The sequence below is a fragment of the Astatotilapia calliptera genome, chromosome 14 (genome assembly GCF_900246225.1).
Source record: "Astatotilapia calliptera chromosome 14, fAstCal1.2, whole genome shotgun sequence".
In the NCBI taxonomy this organism is placed as follows: Eukaryota; Metazoa; Chordata; class Actinopteri; order Cichliformes; family Cichlidae; genus Astatotilapia; species Astatotilapia calliptera.
This window is the reverse complement of record NC_039315.1, coordinates 6383055-6406308: the sequence shown is the minus strand read 5'-3', so window position 1 is coordinate 6406308 and position 23254 is coordinate 6383055. Positions and strand designations below refer to the sequence as shown.

The following is a 23254-nucleotide window of genomic DNA, read 5'->3' as shown; positions in this document are numbered from 1 at the left end:
AAAAAAAAGCTTAAACTTGGCTTTACTCTATGAGCTCAGCATAGTTTAACATTTTAGCATCAGTGAAATATTTTACAGTCAAACTGCTGTGTCTTGCTTCATGTTTGGTTGTTAGCTGTCAGCTTAGTACTTTTTGCTCCTAAGACAAGTCATCTCATTGCATCAGAGGTTTAGCTGCGTGTCAAAAGGTTTATGTTATCAGTTCAGTAAAACAGATGGCAACACTAGTTTCTGTTACACCGAGTTGCCCATTTATTGCAGACAGTATAAATTCTGGTTTTTATTTAGATCCTTGTGTTTGCTGTATCAGCAGTTGAGCCGCTGTATTACTACTTTTCACCTGTTGTGTTCACGTGCCCAGAAGATTTAACACACCACTGCAAACGGCCACAAAAGACACTGTTGCCACGGTTCTGCAAATTCTACAAACTTCTGCTCCAGCTGATTTTCAGTTTCAGTTTATTCCAGATTAGGCAATAAAAACACAAGGTTGGGCTTGGGAAAAGATGACTGGGTTAAAATACAACCCTTTCAATAACGTTAGCCATTTCTTGGAGAGTCTGGCAGAAAGCCTCAATGCAATCTTTACCCATGTGCAGCCCTGCAAGGTCACGGAGAGAACTAAATACGAATACACAGTGCTGCTCTGTTGATCACCAGTAGTAAACAGAGGCCAAACTGTTTAACAGTACTAATGAATGAATAATGTGTGTGAGGCAAGAGCACATACAGTTAAACTGACTTTTTAGACATTAGCTGTTTAACAAACTGCATTTGCACTTGGCGCCAGTCAAAATGTAGTCTAAGAGAAGGAAACCAAGTTTAATGTGATTTGCCGCTCTGTGCTCCACCTTACAGCAAGGTCACGGCTAACACAACCTGTGTGACTTCACATAACATCGCTTCTGTGAAGGACTAATTCAACTTAAAACCTTGCAAAGGTCTAGAAAAAGGGGAGGTTAGAAAGTATAAATGCAAGTTGTAAGGATCATGTCAGTAACTCTTTTGGAAGTGGAAATGATTACTGTGGCTTCTCCTAATGATAGATTCTCTCTTCAAATAAATTCCCACCAAAATACATAGACTAAATCTAATCATCTGTCCATATTCCTTTACAATAACTGGATTTAAAGTATTTTCTAATATGGTTTTTTTGTATGTTGTTAAGTTAAATGTGTGTCACAAATGTGGGTTAATGTGGCTCCAACATGCACAACTCCATACACAAAGGTTGTAAACAAGCCCCAAATTGTCACCCTTATCACCACTAACCGCTTTCCCCAGAGTTAGACACGGTGTCTCTTTCAGAAGATTTCTATTGGTGAATCTACCGGTGAGCTCTATAACGGGCCGTGAAAATTTTTATTAAAAGTGACATAACCCAGACAGCCTTGAAGGCATTTAATTGAGAATGTGTAAATAACTATGACACCCAATCATTACAGTGAAGGAGGGGGGTGCAGGAACAGTTTGACTGGGACATACTGTGATGATGTTTGAAATAGTGAAATTGATATAAAAAGAGGAAAAAAATATTGCAGATACAGATAATATATAAAGTGTTACTGTGGATAGCAAAGTATAGGATTTCCAAAATGCAGAAGATTAAGTTACTAGAATAGCTTTGCATTATTCACACATCAAAAGTACTATTTATTTATCCTGCTCTGCAGGTCCTCAATTCGTCTAAGCTCTCAACCAAGCTGCAATTTTAATTCTCATTAAACGTTTGATTGGCTACCTCTCAAAAATGGAAGGTTTGAACAGCAGATGGGTGGGACTATCGCGTTCAGCATTAGGTGACCTTTTCATGATATTTACTCTCTTTGATATCATACACTTCCAATAGTAGAAGAAAAACCAATGAAGAAGCAATATATGGAGTATTTGGAGAAGCCTGAAATCCAAGCTTTTGGCTCATAGAATTACTTCTACATATGATGACTTCATTATATTAAACTTTGGTTATAATAAATAGTTTAATATGGGCACTCGCCATTGTAACAGTGTGCCAAATGGCCTGTTAACATCCCCTTTGGCAGCAAGAATCCATTCTGGACGACACAAAGAATCCACCAAGCTATCTTTATCCTGTCTTCCTTCTCTCACCCCAACCGGTCGCAGCAGATGACCCCGCCCCTCCCTGAGCCTGGTTCTGCCGGAGGTTTCTTCCTGTTAAAAGGGAGTTTTTCCCTTCCCACTGTTGCCAAAGTGCTTGCTCATAGGGGGTCGTGATTGTTGGGTTTTTCTCTGTACCTATGAAGCACCTTGAGGTGACTTTTGTTGTGATTTGGCGCTACATAAATAAAATTGAATTGAAATCTTCTTACTGCTTTCTCCTGGTTTGTGGAGAGTTTTTTTCTTCTTCAGTGTTTGGACAACTACTTAAGGGAGCCTAAGGTGCTGATTCCTGGAATAATTTGAGAAGTCATTATATTTATAACATTGGCCTTCACTAATGGCAACTGTGAAAAAGCCATAGCTTTAACAAAGCATGTAAGAATGGAAATCTTTGTAAACACTGTCACAGAGTGACAGTGAAAGGGGTACCCATTCAAGACCGTGCACAATAAAAAAAAAAATTAAAAGAAAGGCTTCTCTAAAATTTTGCAAAGTATAACTCCTTTTTTACTTGATGCCTTTTGGAGTCATGTTCCACCTATCACAACTGATACTCCAATTAAATGTTGGACAATTAAATGCAAAAAGAAAGAAAAAAAAAAAAAACAATCAAAGGGACGACACAAAGCTGAAAGGCAAATACAACATTGCTTTGTCAGCCTCCAGCAACCAAATTGATCTGCAAGCCATGCAACTTTAGAAAATTAACAGGGATGATGATAAGTGCTCTCTTAGGCTTAAATATGTTGAATCAGCCATCAAGTTCCTGCCAATTTTCACTAAAGAAAAAACCAAATGTGACCAGTAATGTCAAACTACTTTTGAGTGACAGCGATCAGTACATGTTAAATCTCAGCCTTTAAACTTTCTCTAGTGAATGACATTTCCAATTTTGCAAGCTTCTGCTGCAATACAAACCAATTTAAAAATGTGTTCATATACATATTACCCACTTGGGTCTCAAACATTAAAAGGTTATTTAATTGGAAATCACTATCCATATCTGATGATGAAAAAAAAATGGCAGCATATCATCAAAGAAACTACTGATAATGTTCAAAAAGTTTAAAAAAAAAAAAAATGTAGTGGTGATGTCGCTGATTTGTGTGTGTTCTGCACAGAGAAAGTCAGATTTCCCATTTTTGAAGGACAACATATTTTTGCCATATGGCAATGCATGCAAAAAAGGAACAAACAGAACTTATTCAGAAGTTTGCCTGGAGGAAACAGGGATAAATGAACACTGCATTTTTGGAATTTCTGTTTAGAGCTCTCCCCAATAATTCATAAACTCCCCATTTATGAATTACTGACCATATTCAATGATATTGGTATGTGTTTCTTTCGGTTTATAGTCTTTGCTGCAAAAGTCTTTCCATTCCTCCTCCTGCCCTTATCTCCTGTTAAAAAAAAAAAAAAAATGAGGATACTGCTTGTCTAACCTTTGATTAAAAGGGGAAAAAAAATAGACGTGTTTACATGTGGAAAAAGTTTATCCACAGATTTTAACTCTGTGCTATTCAGTGCTGCATTCTCAACTGTCACTCTGCTTATAGTACTTCTAGCAGTAAACTGCAGTGCATTGTGGGACAGCGCACAGGTGACAGGCACTGTTGTGGCAGATTGCCATGGAAACAAAACATGTCACAGCACAGTATAAATATAGACTAACCATGTGCAGAGCAAAGGTCCTGCAATAGTGCAAAGGCTACAAAAAAAACAACAACTGTTCACTTCAACGGAAGTTGTCTGAAGACAAACACTTCCTCTTTTGTATTCTAACTTACCGTGATGTAACAAGTAACGAATTATATGGGGCAAAAATCATATGGATTTTAAATAAGATGTTTAGCCACCACATGCTGCAAAAAGAGCTCCGGTGCATATTGACGTTGATTCTTAAAGTCTCTGGAACTCTACTGCAGTGATGCAAGACAATTCTTCCAAAAGATACGTCTTCCCTCTTGATGATAGCAGTGGTAATACAAAGATCTTCCATAAGCATTCAATTGGACTGAGGTCTGCTGAATGCAAAGGCCAAATGATATGATTCACATAATTTTCAATGCTAAACCCATGAACATGATGCTCTCTGAAGGAGGGTAATGTCATCCAGGAAAAAGCCACTCCCATCAGGATAGGAATGTTTCATCATAGGGTAAAGGTGAATACTCTGAACATGTTGTATTGCTTTGCAGAACCACTTTCTACAAGGACAATTATTCTACAGAATAATAGAGCAACCATCCCTATCAATAAAAGGAATGCAAGAGTTCAAGTCTTTCCTTTAACTTGTCTCCCTTATGTGTACAGATACACATGTGCAAATGTATAAGAATCCAGTTATTATACACACACCGAAGGATTTCTGCAGCACTAAAATTGAAAAACCCCAAAACAAAGCTTTAGAGTTTGAATAGTTTAGCAGTTAATGGATTAGACCATCTAAAGAACATTAACAGGCATCATCTGAGTAGTCAATGGAAAACCAAGTTACTGGATGATAGATGCGTTCAAATAACAGCCTACTGTGTACAAGTAACTATGCTTTGAAGAAAGCTAAATTCATGTAGAGATAAGAGAAGGTAGTCTCTGCTATTTTAAGCTTTTGGTTAGTTTGTAAAATAAAGATCAAGTTTCATTTTCTCAATCTGTGAACTCAGAACTGTTTTGTGTATTGCAGTTGTAGAAAGATTAATTTCATGGATTGGCTGGTGATAATTTTGAGGTAGGTGGAGTATTTGTTAGCAATCCCCTGCTATGCTGCATTGCTGCCTTTTGATATAACAGGCCTAACTGAACAGTGACAACAGGAAGGATGACCTGAGTTCATGTGCCAGAGACAGGGTGGATATTTCACATGCTTGATTCACGTGTAGTCTGAGCTGCTAATGCCTGGAAATGTAAACATTTCACACGTAGATCAGACAAAGACCTTCACAGTTTGGAAATCTTTTCATGGTTTTCAATTTGCAGTTTTTCCTCAGCTCACGGATAAGGAAATTCTGGGCTCATTTTGTACAGAGGGTCAAGGGTTGTATCCTTTCCAGCACATTCTGGGAAGAAAGCCAACTGGAGCAAAGAAAAAGGCTGAACTGCAGCCTCAGTATAGACAGAAGGCAGGCATTACAGCACAGAAGCAGCTGGAAATGGAAGACTGAGGGACAGAAGCCATTCAGTGTCTAGCTGAACACACATTTCCCAGTCTGCACAGGAGAGGATGGCCACTCTGTGCAACCAGACACAATGTTTGTCCATGCAGGTCAAAGACGATCTAAATGAAAATAAGTTTTATGCAACAAATATCATGCAGTATACAATAACATCTAACTTTTTAGATCTGTTGAATTCCTTTTAAGGGTGTCTGAAGGATTGCACTCTGTGGCAGACAAAGACACAGACTGATGGAGTCAGTCATGTCATTCCTGATATACTTCTTTGACCTCCGCCACCTGGTAAGCAGGTGGTGCATCGTAAGATAAAGTCTCGGTGGATAAGTCAGAGCAGTCGCGTGGAGGTCCACACAACTCTTAAACTCACCATCTTGATGATAAGATTTACCCAAAGAAGAGTTCAGTCATTCAGAAGAAAGGCAGGCAGGTAGTAGACTGGTACTCATCTACACTGAAAGGAGACGGTTGAGGTGTTTTGGAAATCTGAGTAGAATGGCCCCTGGTCACCTATTAGAAGAGAAGGAGAAGACTCGGGACAAACCCAGGACACCCTGGATTGATTGAGTCTCTCTGCTGCAACAGTCTTGATGTCCTCCCAGAAAAGCAGAAAGAGAGGTGGCCTAGGAGAGGGAGGCCTGGGCATCTTTGTTTAGACTACTGCCCCCAAAAAGCCAAACTTAGATAAACAACAGAAAATGGATGGTAACAGAACGCAAAGCCAACTGGTGTCCCTCTGGAGACCATTAGAAGATTTATTCCCCAAAAAAGCAGTGAACCAAAAGTATACACTAAACAAAACAAGACCTTAACAATTTACCCTTTAACTAAATTAGTACACAGAAGTTCTAGAATGAGAAACTTTAAAAAAATCTTATCACTACAACCTTTAGCTGGTCAGAGGTAGAAGCAGAAAGGTGACTGTCCAGAGAAGAAAGAAAACCCAGAGGAAAGTCCACCTGGATTAAACAAGCTGATGTGTAAATACTGGACTCAAGGTGGGAAATTACCTCCAGATCATCTAAGCTTTTGCACATGTCTGGCTTTTGCTGTCTAAATTATAGTAAATGTTAGATCTGGCTAAAGTTCAAGAGTGATTGGAAAAGGAAGCATGTAAGCTCAGCAATGATGAAGCGTGGGAGCACTTCTGCAATTGGTTTTGTATCACAAATATTTAGTTTGATTAAAAAAATATCTTCCTCTTTAAATCATCCAGAATATTACTGGCCTTATAAACTATGTTTCTGCATCAATGCAACGATACAGTTTAAATCATCTAACCTGTAGTTGCTTCAAATTCCCCTGTCACGTCTAAGCGGCATCCCAGGAAAGGACTAACACCTTCACACTCACTGTTGTTATGCTGTGCAGAGTTCAAATGGCATTGTTTTCACCTGACCGGACAAACTAAAGTTAAAGAGCCTGAATGCACAGCTCTGAATGTGCCTGGTGTGAGCAAGGGGTATTGATGTCATTTGAGAGCTTTGAGAACCAGCGCACACTGGTCAGTATGATCCACTGACAGGACTGTATGCAAAACATGCAAAAGATAAGCACAGAGAAAAGGCACAGAAACAACAGCTCTGTGACATTAACGTGAACTACACACCTGAGTCGTAGTGCACTTTCATTTAGACTGAGGATTTGCCCAGTTTTTCCCCTACTAGTCTATAGATTCTGGTACTAAAGTGTCTTAGTATATTCAGTGGTGTGGAAATGTTCTCAATGTCACATTATTCTTTCATAGCTCACCTTCGCAGCGCTCCCTGTAACTCACCCCAAAGTTCTCAGATCACCTAACCAGATAAGAAACACTTTGTCAGCAGCTCACCAAATCTGTGTCTGCTTGAACGCATTCATTCAAATCAACTCTGGACTAAAAGGGAGACAGGAAATAGACTTTTCATTCATGCCTAGAATATAATCAATGAATGCATACATGCTTACTTATGCTTTCTTTCCTTTCTACTGTTACAGAAAGACTGCCAAATCATCACTGGCGCTGTCACTTGTTTTATGCGTGTGCTTCTAAGTGTGCCCGAGTACCAAAACGTCCATGTATTTTGTCAAGCGCTGCGCATGTAGTGAAAAACAACACCAATAATATTTCGTTCATTATGCCCTTACATAGTGGATTAATTGCCTTGCACAAGATTTCCATCATTATCCACTACAGCCTCATTTAGACAGCCCCAAAGGACAAAACACATTTAAAAACAAAAAAAACAGGCTTCAGTCAATGAAGGTCTACAGGTAGGCTGTGGACTAATCTTCAGGTAAAGACATATATAGCATTTTTTTTAAAAAGGAAAAGAAAAGATGCTGAGAGATGTTTCACTTCCAATGGAAAGAAACACAGAGGGTACTGAAGCCCTGAAAGACAATTCGGATCAAGTTGCAAACTCTGTTAGGTGCTATATATAGCTCACCAGGATATTGTAGATACACACACAGCATGAAGTGCCAGTGCACACATGAGCAGAGGCTATGTACCAAAAAGAGAAAAGCCTTAGTATGAAGTAACCGCTTTACTGTCACCCCATATTCAACAGGCTGAACTGGCAGGACCATGGGATGCTATAAGTTTTATACTTGAGATCAAGCACACATGCATACAGAAATATATATGACATATGCGGACATACAGAGAGAAAGAGAGAGAGTGGTGAAGATAAACAGGTGAGGGGCAAAGAGTGTGTCCCTAAACAATTATGCAAACACTTGGCACCCTCGTCAACGCAATTAGCTATAAAACTAGAATTGCCGTTGTGTTTTTACCATGTCACGCCTGTTGTAATTGTATTAATATACAAATCTTGTTATAACACGCTTCTGTAGCCGTTGTGTAACTGAATCACAGCGCAGCAAGCGTGCCTATTAAAGTAAAAACATTTTAAAACAATGGTCATTTTCCTAAATTAAAATAACGCTGAATGGGGTAACAGTAAAGTGACAGACAGTAATAGTTGAGCAGCGGGGATATTAGCGGCATGTCGTGCTCTACATGCCCCCGCTGAGCCTGTGTTTAAGTGACAGGTATCGTTACGCAGCCTGTCACCCACTGAACACGGTTTAGCTGTTTAGCACAAAAACCATTCAAATGCAGCTTTGGCTTAGACTCTCAGATTAGCTAGCGGTCAAATTTACACATCTGCATTAAAGTGTCCCCATCGGCACACGGGGACCAGTGAAACATAAAGTTGGCCAAGCACCGCATTCTTGTTAGGAGAATTTAAGGACACATGCCCTGATGTGAACCCCAGCCAGAGCTCCTGAGTGGAGACTTGGTGCGCCAGCCAGGTCCACGGGCTAACTTAGCATGCTAATTCATGTCTTCGCTAGGCTACTTGCTCGTAAGCTGACGTTGCCGTAGCACACATCTGCAAGCGAACCAGTGCTAGCTAATGGGATTTGAACTTTGTTATTGGCTTGCTAGCGACCCGAAGACTTCCTAAAAGGAAGGGAAAGTTATGCGGGTCCACACGTTACGAAGACAGCTCCGAAATATGTGCGAACAGCTAGCATGTCTCGGCAGTGGCAGTGTTTTGAAATGCTGTGTACTCTACCCCATTTGGCTGCTGTCTGAGATCAGAAGAGGCCGATGTCAGGACTGACGGCCAATCGACATTCCCCGGAGTGGCCGCCACCGCTTGCTCCGTCCGCCGTAACACTGCGCAAGATGGTCCCGATCCTGCTGTTTGATAGGAAAAGGAGCTGGTGCAGTTTGACGGCGTTTCGGGTGATGATTAATAACACGCCGTGTCTAGGTTGAAGTTTCGGTGGAAATCAGAGGACGCGTCACCTTGCAGCGGTTCATGACTCCCACTATTCAAGATGTAGAAGGGCAGGACGTTGCATTTCTCTTCGAGTCCATATCACTCCCAGTCGCTGACAATAATTAGTGTGGCCACACGGGCATCCGTATGTCACTATGCTGATATGTCATGCTGGACTTCTGTGCTGTCCGAGGGTGGATTGCTTCCCTTTCTCTTCAGATTATCTGAATATTTATATTAATTCGAGATGATACTGATGTAAGATCCCTGAAATAAAATTTTGATTTACAGATTTCAAGTGCACCAAGCGATGAAATCCAAGAATCACTCAATCAGTTAAGTGTTTTATTTCCATTTGATAAGACCTATGCCGTCTTGGAAATCACCATTTCCATCTCAGCTCCCACACCACTTTCCTAATGGACACCATCGTGCAGTAGAAAACTCTGATTTCATCCACCCACTGCATAAACAGTTAGAAAGAGATGTTTAGTAACTGAATGTTTGGGAGAACCATTATAAAGTTGCTCAGAGTGAGGATCCAGTTGTTGCACTGTTAAACCCTTCATCTTTTTTCAGTTGAATGCTCCCTCTAGTGGTTTGGGTAGCAGAAGTAGGCTTGGTAAAACTGCCTCAGGTGAACTTCGAGGCATTTCTTCCCGAAAGCGTTCTAAACTGAGATTGGACTTCGGGTACTTTCATCAAGAAAATAGGGGGTTATATCCAGGAGTAGCAAAGGCATCCACAATTTCCCCGTGATGGTTGCTCCAAACCTCACCCGAACTAAGTGGCACAATCAAGAGACATTGTTCAGGAGCAGAGCACATCACACAATTTCCTTGTCCAGATGTACTGCATTCACTGAAACTGCATCATTGACAGTTGCCTCTTTTTTGAGCAACTAGCAATGCAAGAATTTTCTGAGGGTGAGTAAGAAATCCTACCTTGGTTTTAAAAGACAACTAGTTGAATGTTAAGAAAGGGGACACTAAAAAAATCCCAGAGGAAGGACTAAGTGGACTAAAACAGATTGGCAGTGGAGTGGAATCAGAATTGAGATGAAGAAAATAATCACAAATTTAAAAAAGAGAAATTGACCTGTTGTGACTCCCGCACCGGCAGACGAGGAGTGAAAGGTGGCACACTGGTGTGCTAGAGGCTCACCATCTTCTGCTTGACCTTCTCTTTCCAGACAAGACAGAAAGGTCTGGCATTAATCAGACGAAGAAGTACCGTCACACCTGTTGTCAGCACTGAGAAATCAAATAGTTGGAGGTTTTTGATTATGCCACTTGGTAAATTCCACATTTTTTTTCATTCTATTACAAATAAAAAAAGTAGATTTGTAATGAAATGAAGTAATTTAGAGTCATTTGATAGTGGCATCATTCTTTCCTTCCTATTCTCTTTGAGTCAAGCAGGTGTAATTTATTAATCAGCGAAAAAAGAAAAACCTCGGCTGCACATTGTTTTTAATTCAGTTCATTTTAATCTCCAGGCACCACCAGCCCAAAGATGTTTAATAGCCTTCAGGCAGAGCTTGCTGCGTTTGTATATTATGATGAAAATGTAAAAAAGATGCTCTGAATTCATCCCCCTCCCCCCATGAGACATGTTTTATCTGAGTCCATTATTCTCTGCTTGTATATGGCAAGCAGAGGAATGAGCTCAATTAGGTGAGCAAGCGAGAGGAGAGGAGGAATTTGGGTGCTGGTATTTAGAGAGAAAGAAAAAAAAACATTGGAGGAAGGTCAAGAGAACATAAGAAAGGAGCAGTGGGAAATGAGAGAGAGAAAGAGAGAGACTGAGGGAGTAAGACAGAGAGGATGAAAAAGTGAAACTATGTTGTCATGGAAACTGGCATGGATCTGAAGAGCAAAACAAGAATGTAAATTGGTTTACCCTTAGGGAATGTGATGGCGCTACAGAGAAAAATAAGCAGGGAGATGTATTTAAGGGGGAACCTTCCATAACATTATATTACAAATAAAGGATCTTGAAACAAAAATAACAGTGATAATGATGACAAAACGAGGATCTTTACATAGAGCTGCTTAAAGCATATAGCAGTCGAGAAGATCCCTCTGCATTTCCTTAGGCTGAGCAGTTGCTTAATAATGACTAATTAAAAATGGCATCAGTTTGGGAGGTGCAGAGGTCAGTCTGAGTGGGTGAATTACTAATATGGGTAAACAACTAGTGGCTCGACTGCTGCTGCACGCCAGGAATGTTGCTTTACTTTAATAGGTTGACATTTATGATGGTGATGATGCATGCTATCCTTTTAACGCTTATCATCCGAGACCATTACAGATGACAGGTCTCGAGCCTAAAGGTCTAGTTGCGAAACACAAATGAGCAGCTGCTAGAAAGCGCTGCATTTCTTTTTCTTTTCCATTATTATTATTTGAGACCTAAAAAGCCAAAGTTTTCTGTGCAATATCATTTTTCCCCTTCACACATACAGTATATCTTTTTATATGCTGCCAAAGCCATTACCAGCACTTTGCTCGCCAACATTCTTATTTCACTCAAGTGCTGAAATGCCGTCATCAGATTTGATTTTAAACTCAGCTAGAGAGGATCGAAATGTTGCCAAGAAACTAATGGTTTCTGTGGTGACAAAACGCTGCCACTGCCATTGTGTGTAGCAATGTAAGGAGTCGTGTCCCTCACCTACGGTCTGTGCTGATGCTTTCAGAGGTAAAACAGAGCACATCTGTGAACACCAGGTATTCAACAGAATGAACTTCTATTTGATCCGTGGGCTCTTCGCCAAAAATATCATACAGGTTGTCTTTTGTAACAAATTCACATAAATGGAACTATTGTTTATGCAATAAATGTTCTTGCACAAAGTACGTATGTTGAAATGTATACACACATCTTAATGAATTTTGCTGTTTCCTGTGTTGTGCATGCATAACTCATCACTTTTAATAAACCTGCCAGAAAAAAAGCACACTACCCTTCTCAAAACAAATTTCTCAAAAACATGGCTGAAAGTGAAACTGTGGTGCTGTGGTTAGTGCTGAGACCTCACAGTGAAAGATTTGGGGTTTGATGCTTTTCTCCCTGTGTTCGCATGGATTTCCTCCAGGTGTTCCTGTTTCCTCCAAGATCCCAAAGACATGCATGATAGGTCAAACAATGATTCAAATGAGCCCTTATTAGTGTATCTGAGGGAGAGGGGTAACCCTCACCACGGGGAACAACAAGCCAGTGCACTCCTAGTTCCAGTCCTAAACCTGGATAAATGGGGACAGTTGTGTCAGGAGGGTTGTGTAGCATAAAATTTTGGGATGCATGGATGAAAAAACTGCAGCTGTTTTGGCATTTGCCTCCTGCCATACATTGATCTTCATTTTAAATATTTCTAACAGATAAGGTTCTATTTGAAAATGCAGTGAAGCCCACAGCGGAGTTTTGCATCAGTGGCTGACACTGGGAAACAGCTTGAATAATAGTCAGCAGCCATACACAGATTTGTTTTTGTGTTCACTCTCTCTAACAGTCTGACAGTGGTGTGTGTGTATTTTGGCTGGAGTGTAAATGTAATTGGGGCTGTAAGTGGTTGCCATGGCGGCTGGCGCAGCAACTGATGCACAGCACTGGTATCTCAAACAGGTGGATTCCCAGATGGGCAAAGTCAGCAACAATCATGTTTTCATCTCTCTTTTACTTTAAATTTATATTTACATGTTCAAAATAAATAAACTCTATTCTGTTCTAAAAAAAATCCTGCAGTTTTTTGGTGGAGGGCAGCCAGAAGACAGAAATGACAGGAAAAGGAGAAACGATATATATAGAGAGAGCTAAATTAAGCAGTTATAGGTCCTATGCTGGAAACTGGGACGTGTTGAGCTTTCTGTTTTGGAAATGTTTTTATTCATCTATTCTCTAGGGATCGGATGTATATAATTGACTCCCTTGTGAGTGCAAGGGATTGTGGTTTATTACCAGGGGGAAATGGGCATTTGAGTTTTTGTCAAAGACCTCTAATCTCCAAAATCTTGTTTGTATTATGATCAAGGTTGTTGGTACACCTAAATACTCATGTGGGTACTTTTCTGCAGCTTTTGGATTAAGCCCAGGAAGGACCAAGGTGATGTTTAGTAAGTAATGTTTGTTAAGCATACTGACGGACAAATGTCTCCTTCTTGGGACTAGATTGAATAAGGGGGTTTTAAACAAACACAGGTACTATAAATGAGAAAGTATAAGCAAAACTAAATTGCAAACACATAACCTTTTGGTTATTTGATATCTTACTCTCAAAAAAAGACAAGACTTTCTAATGTTCAGCTGTGAACAGCTCATACCTAGATTGTTTAGAGTCACCTAAAAAACTGAAGGAGAATATGTTTCTGAAGGGGCTCCTGAAGCTCATTGAACAACTTAAGAGTGCCATATACCCATGTTTCTTTGCATATAGGCTGAGCTGGAAATGATGAGCTGGAAATGCTCAGTGGCAGCAGTGCCAGAATGGGAAACAGGTGCAGTGATTTACTGAAATAAGTGCAAACACAAATGGGAAAAAAGTATATAAGATTTTTTTTTAAAAAAGAGTTTATACAATTCTAACAATCTTGAGCATCAATGTTTGGTTTGACCACCTTTATTCGTCAACTGAACTCTCTTTATACCAGCTTTATTCTCATTTCTTTGAGTAATCTTCCGATATCATTCCCCTTGAAGGACATTCCAAAGCTCTTCTTTCATTTTTTTATTTATTCCACACACTTGGTACAACAGTTTCCACAGTTAGTTCTTTCAGACAAACCAACCACACTTTCTATCAGTAAAGCACTGCAACCATGTGTGAAAAGGAGCAGGAAGAAGAAAATATTCTTATTAAACCCTGCCCCCTATCTACAATCCAACTTATATTGCAAGTGGGCACCAAAACTCAAGGAACAAACTAATATTAACACTCTCAACTCAAACCAAACAACAAATTTACAATCAGAATATACCACTCCACATAGTAACAAGGAGAAAAGATGAATAAATAAAATAAATGAGGCAAAAAAAATAATGGATCCTTTTTCAATTAACTCCAATTTCATTCACATTCTTCATATTGAGTTATCGTTTTAGACATGTAACACTTTTTAAAACAATGTAAATTTATACAATTCTTTAGATTATAATGAAGAGAGTCCCACAGTCGTATACCTCTAACCGTTGGACCCATTAATCTTTGTGTAGTCCTAGCTAGCTGATGCTTCAAATAAAATTTCCTTCTGCTGTCTTCTCCCCCCGAACACATTAAAAATACTCTTTGTAACTTAAAAGGCAAAATATTATTTTTAGCCTTAAACATAATTAATAATGTCCGTAGTTTCACTAAATCTCCCAATTTTAATAATTTTGATTTTATAAATAATTTATTTGTATGTTCTCTATATTTAACATTATGAATCATTCGTATCACTTTCTTCTGTAATAAGTTTAGAGGTTTTATAGTATTCTCATATGTATTCCCTCAAACTTCACCACAGTAACTAAAGTATGAGAAAAACAATGAAAAATATAAAATGCACATTGTTTTGTAGTCTAATAAATCTCTTACATTTCCCAAAATATAAATGTTTTTAACCATCTTCTTTCTAATATACTCAATATGTGATTTTCACGTCAAATTTTCATCTACTATTACACCCAAAAAGCGAAATTCAGTAACTCTTTCAATCAATTCTCAAATTCAAATTTTATTTGTCACACACACACAACCATACACACACCTTCTTCCTCCTGTACACGATTGCCAAATATCATGAATTTCGTTTTTGTCAGATTCAAAGATAATTTTTTTTACATCAAACCATTTTTTTAATCTTAACATCTCAGAAATCATAATATCAACCAAATCTTTCAAATTCTCTCCAGAGCAATAAAAATTTGTGTCATCTGCAAATAAAATGAAATGTAACCTTTTTGATATGTCACAGATATCATTAATATATAAATTCTTTGGATGTTGGCTGACTTTTGTCCTGTTCTCTGTAAAGAAGATCCCACAAAGCTTCACTAATGTTGAGGTCTGAGCTCTGGGGAGGCCAGTCCATGACTGCGTGTTTGTCATTGTTAAAAACCGCTGTCAGTTATATGCTTTCCAGATGTTATCAGATGGTGAATTAAAATTGAACAGTAATTTTCTGCATCCACATTTCTGCATCATTTCAAGTTTTGACAAGATCCCCAACACCACTGACTGAAATGCAGCCCTAAACCATTACAGAGGCTCCAGCTTGTTTCACAGGTGGCTGTAGATATTGAGTGTTATACTTTTCTCCTGATGTTCTCTGAACACACTGACTAATAAACTGAAAATTTAAAAGTTGCTTCCATCCCTCTTTATGACCCATTGCCACTGATTTTCTTCTGTAATTTGTCTTACCTCAGCCTTTTCTCTCTGTTTCCTTTCCTTAAAAATGGTTGACTCTCACCCTTGTACTGTACTGAAATGATTTCTAATGAGGCTTTAGTGAACAGTAGTTGAATCAGCTGAAGTGCCAGATGCACCTCTCAGGACCTGTGTCAGATCTTTTCTCCCCCCGTAGTTCTTAAGGGCATAACTTTCATATACTGTTTATGTGCTGTAAATGGTTTTTAGTCCTACCATTTCTATTCTCTTTCTCTTATTTTGACCAAGATATGTCCATTTTTGAGCTAAAAACCACCTTGTTGGTTCAAAATTACTATTTTTTGCCTGGCATTTTTCAGAGCTTGAGCTAAAGAAATTGGGGGCAAAATATGTGTTTTTGCAACAAGCTGCGAGTAACAAAATTTCTAACAGATTGTAAAAATAGGCCCTTTTCTAAGTTTTCACACTGGTGACCAGAGCGATGCTTCACGGCTCAGGTTTCAACATGAAAGCAGACAAAATTTGCAGACTAACTTTCACTGTGGGGGACAAAGATCCAACAGTAGATGGCAGTAAAGTTACTCTGATGAATTTTAATCACCATTTCATTCACCATTCTCTTCCTGCAGTGACACCATTCAGCCTACACAAGTATTGTATGGTTCATTGAAAAGATAAAGTAAAGAAAGAAAACATAATAAGAAGTTAGGTTCCAGGCATTTTTTTAAAAGGCTATTTAAATATGTATATTTTTGTTTTTCACTGCATGTGGAATTACATCTGTAATGCAAAGTGCACAAAATGATCTGATCTTCAGTTAGAGCATTATTTATGTATTTAATTGTAAGCATTCATTCCCAAACATTAATTACCTCTTTATTTATGAATAATCTATGTAGAATAGGTAGAATTAAAAGTATTAAAGAAACAAATACTTGTTATTAAAACTTGGAATACAATTATAGAAGGATCCATCCTTTCAGTGTGATGGGACAGGAAAAAAAATCATTGCGGGAAATAATTAGGAATTGTCTTTTTATATGTTTAAAGTAATAAATACAATATATTGAATCAATTCCAAACAATCTGAATGAAGATTGTATCCAGAAGAGACCTACAAATCCATCACTGTACAATAATGTGTAAAAATTGACTGTAGTTGCAGTTGAGTGTATTTAAATTTGTGAGGGTAAATTTGTGAGGGTCTCGATTGGGAGTTCGCCTTGTAATCGGAAGGTTGCCGGTTCGAGCCCCGGCTTGGACAGTCTCGGTCGTTGTGTCCTTGGGCAACTTCACCTACCGGTAGGTGAAGTTGCCTACTGGTGGTGGTCAGAGGGCCCGGTGGCGCCAGTGTCCGGCAGCCTCGCCTCTGTCAGTGCGCCCTAGGGTGGCTGTGGCTACAATGTAGCTTGCCATCACCAGTGTGTGGATGGGTGGATGACAGGTTGTGTAAAGCGCTATACAAATACAGGCCATTTACCATTTATTGGGAGACACAGAGCAGGCTGTGCCTATGAAGTTTAAAGGGGCCACATGAGGTGAGGCCCTTCACTCTGTGTGAATTGAAGCTTGACCCTAAAAAGGGTTATGGGGACTGGACGTGTTGCCGTGACCTTCTGTAAAGCTGTGAACGCCTGGTCCTGTCTGCTCAGGCTTTAAAGAATCACGGCATGTGTATATGTACACATGGCAGCGTGTTCCTTTGAAACAGTGCAAACTCAAACCAGTCTGGATCCTATTAAATCCTTTTGTCTTTCTCCCATTCTCCCCTCCTGGTTGGCCTGTTTTTACTTTGTGCTGTTCATATTCATTCCATTACAACCCTCCTCCCTTCCACTGTGTTAAAAATCCCACAATGCATTTCGCTGAGACTGCTGGGCAGATGTGTTTGTGGTGCTGAATTTTGGATACATGTTAGAGAAATCTGGGCAGTGAACATAAAGTTGGAAAATAATGCTTAAAATTGAATAATTTGTTGCTTGTTTGAGTTTGATCCACAGTATGAAACTACACAGGGCAGTGAAAGAGACAAGTTTATTCTATTGATCCTTGAAGAAATCTTTGCCCCGGCCCACATGACAGAGCAGCTGGCCTAGAGTGGCCTCATCTGGAACTGCAAGTCGCTTGTTAAATGCAGTGTGCGAGTGGGGCGGGAATGTGGCAGCATGCGGTCTCAGCCAATCCATAACCAGGCACAGGGAACTGTGCGCACAAGCTGCGGGTCACACAGCAGTTTTTTTAAGCATGTGTGTGTTTGCATGTGGGTGTATGTGGGTTACATGCCTATGCTGGGCCCAGCCATGATATAGAATCTGTGCTCCCTCGTTTTTCCCTGGATCCTGTCTATGTAATTGATCCCAGACTGGACATTTGAGTTGCCAGCAGCAATTCATATCATTTTTATCTTTAAGACAAGCACTCTAATGCTTCCAGATGGCAAAGGCACTCCAGGGTTCAAGTTTGTTTTTGAAAAAAAGCGTAATGCTTTAATGTCTTTACCTTACAAAAAGCATGCAGTTAGTGGAGAAACCTACATGAGCGAGACACAACTTTTAGGAGATATGCATCACTCTCTCAAACTGGAAAAGGCTGCTCTGTGGATTTTTTAAACCTTTGTTGATGTTTGTTTTTGTTGCCAATCTGTGCATGAATGAAAGCTTTGTACACTGGTGACACTGTCTGTGGTTTAAAGCTGTGGAAAAACAGCTTGTGGAAAAACAGAGCACGGCTTCATATCAGACGTTTGCTCTGACTTCCTTCTGTTCTTCTAGGACATACTTGACAAACAAACAAGATGTGGTTATGTCTGAAAGCTGTTCTGTACTTGGTCTGTCCTTCAGTGTGGATGTCAAACTTGGACACCTCATACTTAAAATTACTGATCCAAATAAGGAGAGAGAGACAGGGGTAAAAGGTACAGGCAAATCCCGCATGGCCACTGCCCACCTAAAAGCCTTTAGCGACTGCTTCCATATAAACGGCAGGCCCCACTTAAAAATGAGCAAATATCCATTTATGAAGTTTGTAAAACAACTGAAGGTACAAGAATAGGACAAGAAGCCTTTTTGTTGGTGGACTTTAACATGTCCATGTAAAAAAAAATAAAAATTGTGTGCTGAGCTTGAGTAAAACTACCAGTGAAATTTAGGAAAACAATACATTTTCTACTTTTAAGTGTGATGAACAAAGTTAGTTTTAGGTGCATGCGTGGATACATTTACATCTCAAATAAGTAGAAGAAAATAATTCAGTGTGAATACTAATTGACCTCATATGGGAGCCTGACCAACACGGAGGAACTATCAGACTTCCTTTCCAGCTGTGAGTTCTGCCAGTGTTGAATAAGCTAGCATCGTGCCAACCACCATCATGCACGTTCACACCCCTATTTGCCCAAATTAGTGGCGTGCTCGTAAATTACACAGGGTATATTTTTGCTGAAAAACCATGGAGTTAAACAACTTTTGACAACTTCATTACCCCACTGCAAACAAAATAGCAATTTCACTGTTATGTTCAAAGCAGTTTTAAGTTAATTTTTGGCTCAGTGGACACATTAACATGCCATATTGCTGTTTCACATTCTGCTGAAAGAAACTGATAATTTACTGTTGTGCATCTGTTGAAAAATTGGATAATGATACAAACAGATCCCCAAATGCTGCAGTATAATCAGTTTGAACAAGGGAATAACAGTGATGTATGTCATCTGTCTCTGAAGAAAAAGGAAGTTCTGCCCAAAGCCACGGAACATCTCATTGCATCTTATAATTACTGCAAATTATTTTGGAAAGCATGCGACAGTTTGTGGGTTTAGAACCGTGTTCTTACCAACTTTCAGATTGATTCAGCTTCTTTATAAACAGTGAAAATGTCCAAATGGTTTATACTTCTAGTTAAACCATCACTGGGTAAAATATATGTGATAGTTATTATAAATAGGACTTTAGCAGATAGTGAAGCCTTTAACATTATTGCTGGAGATGGGATAAGTATCCTCTGCACTACCCTGTACTATAAGATGCTATGTGCTGGCTTATTTCTTGACTTTATGCAGAAATTAATGGTTTCCTGGTATTGGTAATTCAGAGGTTTCACGCTCCTTACTGAACTCTTTATGATAAGGCAAATAAGCACATTTTTTAAAATGTCATCTTCCAACAAATCTCAGTATTTTTCATCAAATGTGCATTAAATCATTAGAGTTTACAAATAATCATTTGTAGTCATGCCAGTTCCAGTTTAGCACAAATATGTTAAATATGGGAAAAGGTAAAGAAAATAAAAAAAAGGGGAAGGTAATCATTTAAATCACTAAGTCATCTGATAGTTTAGCATCTTGTGAAAATTATTTTGTTTCTCTTATTTTGATCCTTTTTTTAAAAATCGACCTTCCAAATGTCTTAAATTTCATCTCTGGCAGGTTATTCTTGAAGACTGTGTTTAAAAATATTAGTAACATATAACATTATCCGTGATTAAATAATTTTGTTGTCTATTTTACAATAAATGCATTTAATATTTGTTGTGGCAGCATTTAAACTGACCTTGCTGCTTCACTACTGCCTCCAGTATTACTCTATAGGCATTACAAAATAAAGTAGCTTTGTCAAACCACAAAAAAAGAATACTCACTGAGCAAAGCACTGTGTCGGCCTCACTCATCTCATCTATGATGACATTCAAACTAAATCAATTAAACCAAACATTTTTTTAAATCCCATAGATCTAGATTATTGCACGTGTCTTCTATTCTATGGCCTCAGCTGCCATGGGAGACTCTGGAAAACAAAGAGGCCTATGGCAGACCACCTGCTCAGAGAGGACTGTGGGTTTGAGCTACTGTACAATAAACAGCTGAACCAGGAGCAGCATGAGTGTCCCGTGGGGAGAAAGGCAGGAGAAGGGGTGGTGGAGGGAAGCTGGTCTGGATGAGGGGGTCTTGTGGAAATGGTTGCTGAGGTCACGGATGAATGTGGCATATCTGCTCCTTGTATCCTGATGGACAGTGGTCAAGTCTTTGCTCAGTACATAAATACTCCACGCTACATTAGCCACCAAAGCCTTTCCACATGTTGTTTGCAGAAGGCCTCTATGGTCCCTAAATCCCAATCCCCATCTGGTTCTTTCCAGGTCAACTAGTCGAGGACTTTGCACGTTCCCTGACATGGACCAAAGACATGGATCTCTGTAGTTCTGCGATTTTCATACCCAACTTAGCACCTTTCAAGCACCACTCAGACCAGCACACTGTAAAAAAATGGCCTCAGCCAGACAGTTTTTAGCATTTGGCTGAGTCTGGTTTCTTCTGTCAGTGGAATGAAACTACTTGTGTTCGATCCAGAGTTGGTCCTCATGTTACAGGACTCAGTGTGTGTGTAAACATTTTGAAATGAGGCAGAATAAGCAGATCTTTCCACTAGTCTCAAGAGAACAACACTTGTTTCAAGTCAATCGTTTACACAAGTTATGTTGTTTTGCAATCTTAATACTTCAGTCTACTTGAAGGCCACCCAAATAACATTTGTTTAAAAGAATTAATCGCAGGCTACAAAATCAATAGATGGCAGTTGATCTGAATGCCAGCCCACATCAGTGATGTTCAGCTATTTAGTGCATCATATTTGTTGTTTTAGCCTGCCTGCAGTTTCCGCTTACTCTACAACTTCTACATTTAGGAGCACCCCTCAATGTCATATCTGTTATCATTGATGCTTACTTTGTTCTATACTTGGGAGGCATTACTGATAGTCTTACAAAGTTACTGGCACACATTAACAAAATGGGCAAATGTGGCTCTACCACAAGGTAAAGTATTGCTCTAGTGTTAGTTGACATCATTTCTGGAATTGTGTGTGTGCAAATGTAGAAGTGTACAGTGAGTAATGCTTGACAACACAATCCCAGAACTGAGAAAAAGGATTATGCATTATGCCTGAGTGCCGTGCATTAGTTTGTGGCTTCAGATTGTTCAAATTCATTTTCCAGACTACATGGAGCCAGTCTCTTCTGCTCCAGCAAGTGTTAGGGCCATCCAGGTATGCTTCGGAAGAGTCCACCATAAAATACAGGCCTTAACATAAAAATGACTGAAAATTTTCTTTTGAATTTGTTAGTCTTGGCTAAAGTCAGATTTAGTGTCTTTGTTTTCATCAGTTAACATTTGTGTTATTTACAGCTAACCTTCAATCTGTCTAACAATGTCTCGCCATGACATCAGTCTTTGCATGTTTCAAAAATAAAAAGAAGTTTCTGGGTTACTCATTCAGCTTTATCTATCCACCCAGCAGTTATGGGACTGATTAAAAGATGAATCATTTCAGACACGCAAAATATCTCACTTGGTTCAAAGTCAAATGTACTTACGCACCTCTGAGCCTTGTTATTTTAATTTGTGCAGCTTTAAAATGCTGGTTAAACATTTACATGCATTTTTGTGTTTGGAAGACTATTGACTTGGGTCGAGAGCTACAGACTGGTAACTTAACATAAAGCCACGGTGCTGTCAAGGAGAAATGTATTAGCGAGCTTGTGACATTCAATATTTTATGCATCCCACAAGGAAAGTGTACATCTGTAGACATCCTCATTCACTTGAAACTGTAATCAAAACAAGACCATTCTTCTTCGGTTTCAACTGTTCTGCTCCAGTATTCAAAACAAACTTCTCTAATGGTGACAAATAACGCTGGGGTCTAGAAATAAGCTCTTACTAAGACTTCAAAAAAGTATGAAAGTGAAAGCAAGCTCCTAAAAGACACATTGCAAAGACTCACTAGAACAGTTTTGTTTGTTTGTTTGTTTTTGTGCAGCCCTTAATTATATGGTAGCTCCCTAAATTTGCACTTCAAGACTTGGTGATTAACTAATCAGCTCCTGGAAACAGCTGTACACAGAGGTATCAATCTTCTCATCGACCTCTCAGCAAGGAAGCAATTAAGCTTTTTTTTTAACTACAGTGAACAGCTGTTTTATGGATGTGGTTTATTCTCTACCTTGTACTCATTTTAATTGGTTGTAATATTTGATCATTTCCGTATTCTTGTGTATTTGAATCTTAGTGATCTGTTTTGCTACTTACCAAGTTTAACTTGGATAGCAGCATGGAAACAAATGGATAACTGCAGAACTGCAGATTTAAGATGACATTTTGTGTTTGTGCACTCTTGGGGCTCAGTTGTGGAGAGGACCCTTCCTGCTGCCCTTGTTCCAAGGCCAGTCAGCTGTGCTGTGCTCTGCTCAGTGATTCAGGTGAAGGCCCAACAGGGAGCCCTCTGCAGAGAAATGGTGAAGTCTAAGACTAGACAAATGAGAAGCCAGCCAGGAGGGAAATAGAGGTCATGAGGGATGGGCTTCTGTGTTTTACGAGCGCAAACCTCTGCAAAACTTGGCTTACCTCTTCACTCTGCTTGCCTGGCAGATAGATGATGATAGAGAAGACATATATGGTAGGGTGGCTAATATATGTTAGCCTGTCTACTAGAGTAATACAACAGTCTCGCTCCACCTCCTCAATGTGTGGTCCATGACCCAACCGTCAAGAGAAGAAAAAGCGGGGAAGAGGAAACCTGCCAGCTGCAGCCAGCGTGAGACTCAAGTCTGAGGACAATGAGGAAAGGAAGACACAACGGAAGACACAAATAGGAGGAAGTTCACATTAATAAAAACTGGGTAACGCTCTGAAAAAATAAACACAGTGGTTGCACTGCAGTTTTTTATCAAATGGGAAAATAAAGGAATCATTAAATAAGTGAAAACACACACTCCTTACTGTAAGCCAGGCCAGACCTTTTTTCTCATCCAGCGACTGAATCATC

At 39.4% G+C, this 23254-nt stretch overlaps 1 protein-coding gene across 2 annotated transcripts in view; it reads right to left on the bottom strand.

Moving 5' to 3' along the window:
* bcl9l (bcl9 like) overlaps positions 1-10276 on the bottom strand; it is a 28266-nt gene extending 17990 nt beyond the window's left edge. Inside the window, exon 1 of one of the 2 annotated variants that reach the window (XM_026191835.1) lies at positions 10166-10276. The gene's annotated coding sequence lies outside the window, so the exon portion shown is untranslated. Of the gene's footprint in view, positions 1-8857; positions 9293-10165 lie in introns of those variants that run through there. The other variant, XM_026191834.1, reaches the window with a different exon arrangement.
* Between the last annotated feature and the right edge of the window lie 12978 nt (positions 10277-23254).